General features: G+C 34.4%; 1 protein-coding gene across 1 annotated transcript in view; it reads right to left on the minus strand.

The window, feature by feature from the left end:
* LOC128546054 (uncharacterized) overlaps positions 1-6,411 on the minus strand; it is a 93,629-nt gene that overhangs the window by 44,927 nt on the left and 42,291 nt on the right. The window lies entirely within an intron of this gene.

Below are 6,411 nucleotides of genomic sequence, written 5' to 3' on the forward strand. Positions count from 1 at the left end.
AGGGCATATAGTACTGTTAATACAGATAAACCTGTTACTTTATGTTTACCTCAACTATATGTAGTAACTGTTCATATTTTCAAATATGAAAGTCTTTAGCTTGTATCCGCTTGTATCTTTGTATGTTCGAAACCTCGCACGAGGTGTCTATTTTTTCATTTTTCATTGTGAGGAAACCATCAGGTTGGCTTTCTGAACAATTTATGGCTTTATCCAGGTATCAGTTCATACATCAGGTTGGCTTTCTGAACAATTTACGGCTTTATCTAGGCAATCAGTTCATGGCCTAAAGTTATGTCCGAGGGAGACATCCGGGGCCTTCCTCCGAACATTAAACACTGTTAAAAGCTGGACAGTTTTTTGAGACATAAACACGTACTTGTAAAAATTACAGTTGATGATTTTATACTAAACCTCTGAAACTGTTTAGGGTTTACCTACATAATTGTTTTCCATGGCATTAAAACACTTGCTTTACTTTCATTTTTTGCTTGTTTCTACTTAAGTTTGTCACTTAGGCAGACAGAATATTTAGTTCTTGTGAGACATATCTATGCGAAATGTCTTCTACATGTATAGAAAACTTCAACTAAACGGATGCACAATATACACATATGTAATTAAGATCATATGACATTACGAATTCATCTAAAATATACGAAACTTAAAACGATTCACAATACATGTTCGACATCAAATGATATGTCCGTACTCCCTATATAAGGTTTGTTCACTTTTACGCTATAGATCACAGTAATCCAGATGCCAATGATCATATGAACTGCAAACTGCAAAGAAGATAAGTATGATATACAGAAATGAAGCAGTATCAGTATGCCCAGCTTTGTAAGCAATGTGTAATTTAGAAAGGAGAAAAATACACATTTATCGTTCGAAGGTGTTGCCACCGGCCGTTCCTGTGCGGTTCCCACTGTGTTCCTTTATATGTTCGTTATGTTCTCGCTGACAGTTTGTGTCGAATTTGAATTGTACGCACAGGCGTATAGGCGTATGCCCAGATACGCGCCTGACCAATATTGAACATGTAATTAGAGCGTATTTATTAGATATTTCCGTGATTAAAAAGATAAAACAGATACCAATAGTTTTAATTATTTTCTTGCTCGTATACCACCGCCCCGCCAATTATCGCCCCACAACTTTATTGATGTTGACAAATAGACAGTACTTGCGCCGAAAAAGGGGTTGCGAATGTCATGATCAAATTACGCGGACGAGATTCGAACTCGCGACCTCCGGGTTAGGAGTCCGACGGTACTTACAGGGTTTTTTTACCAAGAGGGGAAGGGGCCAAGGCCTGTTATTTGAGGGGTGGGGGTAGGGGGAATAGCTAGGTATTTGAGCAAAGGGGAATAAAAACCTGATGCAAAGTCAATTTTTGTAGAAAACTGCATGATTTAAAAGAAATTTACTGACAGCGGCCCCTATTATGAAGGGGAAATAACCCTGATTTAATTCTACCCCTACACCTCGGTGCCTCTCAATAATCCGTGAATCTAATGCATTTTGAAAACATAAACTGTTTCTAGTTTATTAAAGTTTGAAAGTATTGTTTTTGATTAAAGAAGTCTAGACTGTGCTGTAAAATCTGTTTTATAGTACAAAATGCATATCTTGAAGTGCGTATACAGCTTATTTTTCAGTTGAATAATTATTGAAATGTGCATCTGTTTAATAAATGATGATTTACTACATTTTATCGGTGAATAAATATAATCAGAACTTCGGATGCTTAGTAATTAAATCAGGAGTGCGTAGCATGAGTGATCTAATTATTCGCATCATTTTATCCATCAACAAAATACAGGAACATATTTTTTATCAGTCACACTGTGAGTGATATAGATTTGCTATTTCTTTTATTAGCATTCAGCAAAAAATAAACAGAATATGTTTGCTGTGAATGGATATGGAATATCACATCGAGAACTGATACAATAACTCGCGCTACCTGCTCATGAAAATATTTAATTGCATCAACTGTCAATGTGATATATTCCATATCCACTCAAAACAAACAAATTCTGTTTATTTTGTTTTGCTGAATGCTAATAAAAGAAATAGAAAACCTATATCACTCACAGTGTGACTGATATGGAACTGATAATACTGATGTTGGGTCAGTTATACTTAGTTATGATAACTTAGTCATCAACTGAACTTTGATCGTTTTTTGTGTGTTTTTATTGAATTAAACTCCCCCGCTATTGGTTTTATTCCTCCAGAATGGCTCAGAATGCACCATAGACACTCTTAGTTTTTCCAAATTTTCGTGGGGAGGATACCCCAATACCCCACTACCAAAGTCGCTTCTTCGGCGTACATCGGACCTGCAATTTATAAAATGCCAACTACGCCCCTGCCAACGGGCGGCGGTCCTAGTTCTTAACATAAAGATAAACGGTCGCGTCAATATTTGGTTGTCTTTTTTCCGGACAGCAAGCTCTTGTTTTTTTTAAATGCCTTAAGATATATTCGTAATCAGTAATAAAGCTAGCCGTTCACGGTCGGGGTGAACAAATCGAAACAAAATTGCATTAACACAAAACAAATATACATCTTCCTGATATAACAAGATGATTGAAAACTGGTACTGAATACGCGTAAAAAAAAACATGTAAATCAATTTGATCACCTCGGCCTTTTCGCGTCTATTATTCGGAAGATACGGAAATGCCCAATGTTTAACGATTTATTGTAGACCATTGTCTTTGCTTATCATTTCAAAATGCGTCTGAGACAAAAAAAGACCCTTTGGCTCTTCAGATGAACCCCCTTTTATCATTTTTCGAATCCACATGCATATTTTAGCGCTGCAAGTAGCAGTAAATTCGGACAAAACCCCAAAAACTTACTAATTTCTGAAAGAACATTTAACTGTGAGCACTCATTTTATTACAATATAGTTAGATAATTTCCTATCCAATGATCAAGGTTTCGATTCAATGAAAAGTTATTTTGAATTTTTCGGAGCCGGGAGTAAATCTTTTTGAAGTTGAAAGATCATGTCGAAAATAAGTTTATTTAGAATTTCAAAAACAAATGGTGTTAATACATATATAATTCCTGCCTCATAACGCATATATTTTACATAAATCTCGTCGGCGCTTATTTCAACGTGGGCTTTATTTGTCAGCATTAAGATGCACGAGCAACAGAAATTAATTGTTTTATGACTTTACATGGATATTATCCATTAAGTTTATACCAAAGGGCACTTTTACAAATTTTAACAGTTATTGAGAAAAAACGGCATTTTTACAAAAATAAAATGTGTGAACGAATAAGTATAACTATACAAATTTTAAGTTAAAGCAGTCTCCATATTTACTAAAAATTGTGAACAAATAAATATACACTATATAATTTTAGCTTCTCTTCCAAAGAATTTATTTTTAAAAAGAAAAAAGAACTGTGAACGGAGAAGTATAAATAATACACTTTATACAAAGTTTGAGACGACTATTTTTGTGTACAAATAATGTATGAATAAGAACAAACTATACTTGTTTTTAAGAAATATTGAGACACATTCATTTTACACAAAATATGTGACCAAGTAAAAATAAACAAAACTTAACCAATAACATGTATGCGTTGTAAGATGGTTATTTGTACCATATTTTTGTTTTTATCACTTTAAAATTACAAAGATGGTTACGTTCCGATTCAACTGGTATACCATAAACAAGCCTTAAGCTATATAGTTTAACTGTAATATCTGCCCACATGGAAGTCATACGAACAGCAGTATTTTGAATCCTGGTACAATTATTAGTTTTATGTAATAAATTTAAAATGCTTAAAGGTGTTTAATCAGATATTGATCAAGTAAGGAATTTGGTCGAAAAATTAAACAAATCACCAGTTGCACTTATTTGTTTTCATTGACTGCTTCATATATGTTTTTATTTCACTGGAGGTATTTCTAAAATTTGGTTTTCTGTCCTGGTTGCCCGACCAAGACAGAAATATTTAAGAATATGTATAAATATACTAAACATACTTTGGCTAAGAAACCATGTGGATATAAGACCTATTGTATTATATTTGTCAAATATACATTTACGTATATATCTTTAGCCGAAATTCATTAGAAATGCAAGTTAGTAGAAATATTATTACCTCCCTTTATCTATCATGGTTGTGCTACCAGGATATATTTGAAATGTATGAATTCCGAAGCTATACATTGTTTTGATACTTACCTTTTGATTTAGACTGTTGAAATATTCCAATATCCATCAAATGCAGATGCGAAATTAGAAATTATATCGAAATCAAAAGCAATAGTCCACTTTTTCAATACTTTCGTATTAAAGGGGATTAATTACAAAATTCCATAAAGAAATAAAAGATACATTTCTAATAAGGATCTAATTCTTTGAAATAAAATATTGCCCAAAGGTGATTGGCCATGTTTAAGATTTCATAAAATGAGCCGCGCCATGAGAAAACCAACATAGTGGGTTTGCGACCAGCATGGATCCAGATCAGCCTGCGCATCCGCGCAGTCTCTTCAGGATCCATGCTGTTCGCTTTCAAAGACTATTGTAATTAGAGAAACCATTAGCGAACAGCATGGATCCTGACCAGACTGCGCGGATACGCAGGCTGGTCTGGATCCATGCTGGTCGCAAACCCACTATGTTGGTTTTCTCATGGCGCGGCTCAAATTATTTTGTATTTGAAGTATCATTAGATTCAACATGTTAAATATTCCTTGTAATGTTCCCTGGACCGTGAAGAAATTACAATAGGATGTCAACTTATAATTGAAGATTACCGATGCAGGGCAATCTTTAGATGGAAACTGCACTTCTTCAGTAATGGTAATTGTTTAATACTAGAATTTTTGTTAACCCATACTATTTATATTTTTTTCTCTAAATATTGCTACAAATGATAATTAAAGAAATCATAATATAAATGACTGTTCGTTAGATTTTAAATTTCTCTTGAAGTGTGCACATTTTCGATTCTCGGCTTTACTACGAAATGAATGATTTGCCGACTGCTGTTGCGTTGATTGCAAGTAAATATTCCGGGTCCCGAAATCAGTTATTTTGTACATACAGATCGAGGGATGAAAGCGAAAGAAGATTAAGTGTCTTTTTTGTATTAAACCATTCAAAACATGTTTACACATCTTCTGTTAAAAGATCTTGCATACATTGTTCAGATTTTATAGGTGTTGACCAAATGTTCAACCCTATATCATATATCTGAGATAACAATTACCAAAACTAGCAAATTACAAGAAAAATAATGTTATTATTTTCATAACAAAAATGTGGCAGCCACGTTACAAACGAGGCCCTAATGACTTTTTAAAGGTACTCTTAGCTAACGTAAGAAGTTATCTTCCTTAGCTGAACATAAGATGTGTTTTACAACATCTTAAATAATTGACCAATACTAAAGCGATTTGCTTTATTTTTATTTTTATGGCATTTGCACTAAACAAAAGGATCTTGGCGTGAATTGCCTGCTTTAAACAACGAAATGTTAGAATTCCAATGCAAGACCAGGTAAGACATGGTTTCTGCGTTTAATTTCGCGTGTTCAACGTACATGTGTAAAGAATATGATTATAGTTTTTGTAACAGCTGACACTACCTTTTGGTTTGTGGTTCAGAAAAGAATCGGTTTGGCAATTTACCAGCGTTTGTGCATCGATTCTGTACAACGTGGTTGACAAATACATATGATTTACAATGCAGTTGTTTAACAGTATGACCTAACGCTGCCAATAAAGTAGTGTACGATGTAAGATATGATTTCTTAGCGGCATCTCTAACTTTGCGCGAGGTGTTCTCGAATCTTTTTTAGCACGAGGTTTCGCGCTTCTGTCATGTTTATCTAGTGTGGAAACTAATCCACAAGAACCATTTTGTAGCCTTGTCAATCGTTCTGTGTTTACAAATTTCCTTCACTACATCTGCCTATCCTTGTCTAACAATTCTGTTCGATAATGTTCGAATCTGATTGGACACCGATTTTTTTCAAACGCTTGATGCCATCTGTTGAGACATTGCCTTCGCTTTCATGTGCCTTCTGCATATGTATGCAGGCGGTGGTCTTGGATGAACTATGACTGTGACCATTCTTGATAAATTTTAAGCTCGGGTTCAATAATTGTCTATTCAGGTAGTTTTGCAAATTTTCAGATGTTTTGCTTTAGGTGACGTTAGTGTTTTTCTCCTTGTACTATTTGATCTTAGAAGCTTATATTTTCTTTTTCGCTTGCAATTTTCAATCAGGAATGCACCCTTTTTTCATCGCTAGATATCCTTCATCCTCTCAGTAAGGACACAGAAGATTTGTCCCTTCATCTACAATGTCCTTTTTATAAGACGGAGAACATACGCCTCGTCTGGGGATGGAACT

This window comes from Mercenaria mercenaria, chromosome 18 (assembly GCF_021730395.1).
Source record: "Mercenaria mercenaria strain notata chromosome 18, MADL_Memer_1, whole genome shotgun sequence".
NCBI classification, from domain to species: domain Eukaryota; kingdom Metazoa; phylum Mollusca; class Bivalvia; order Venerida; family Veneridae; genus Mercenaria; species Mercenaria mercenaria.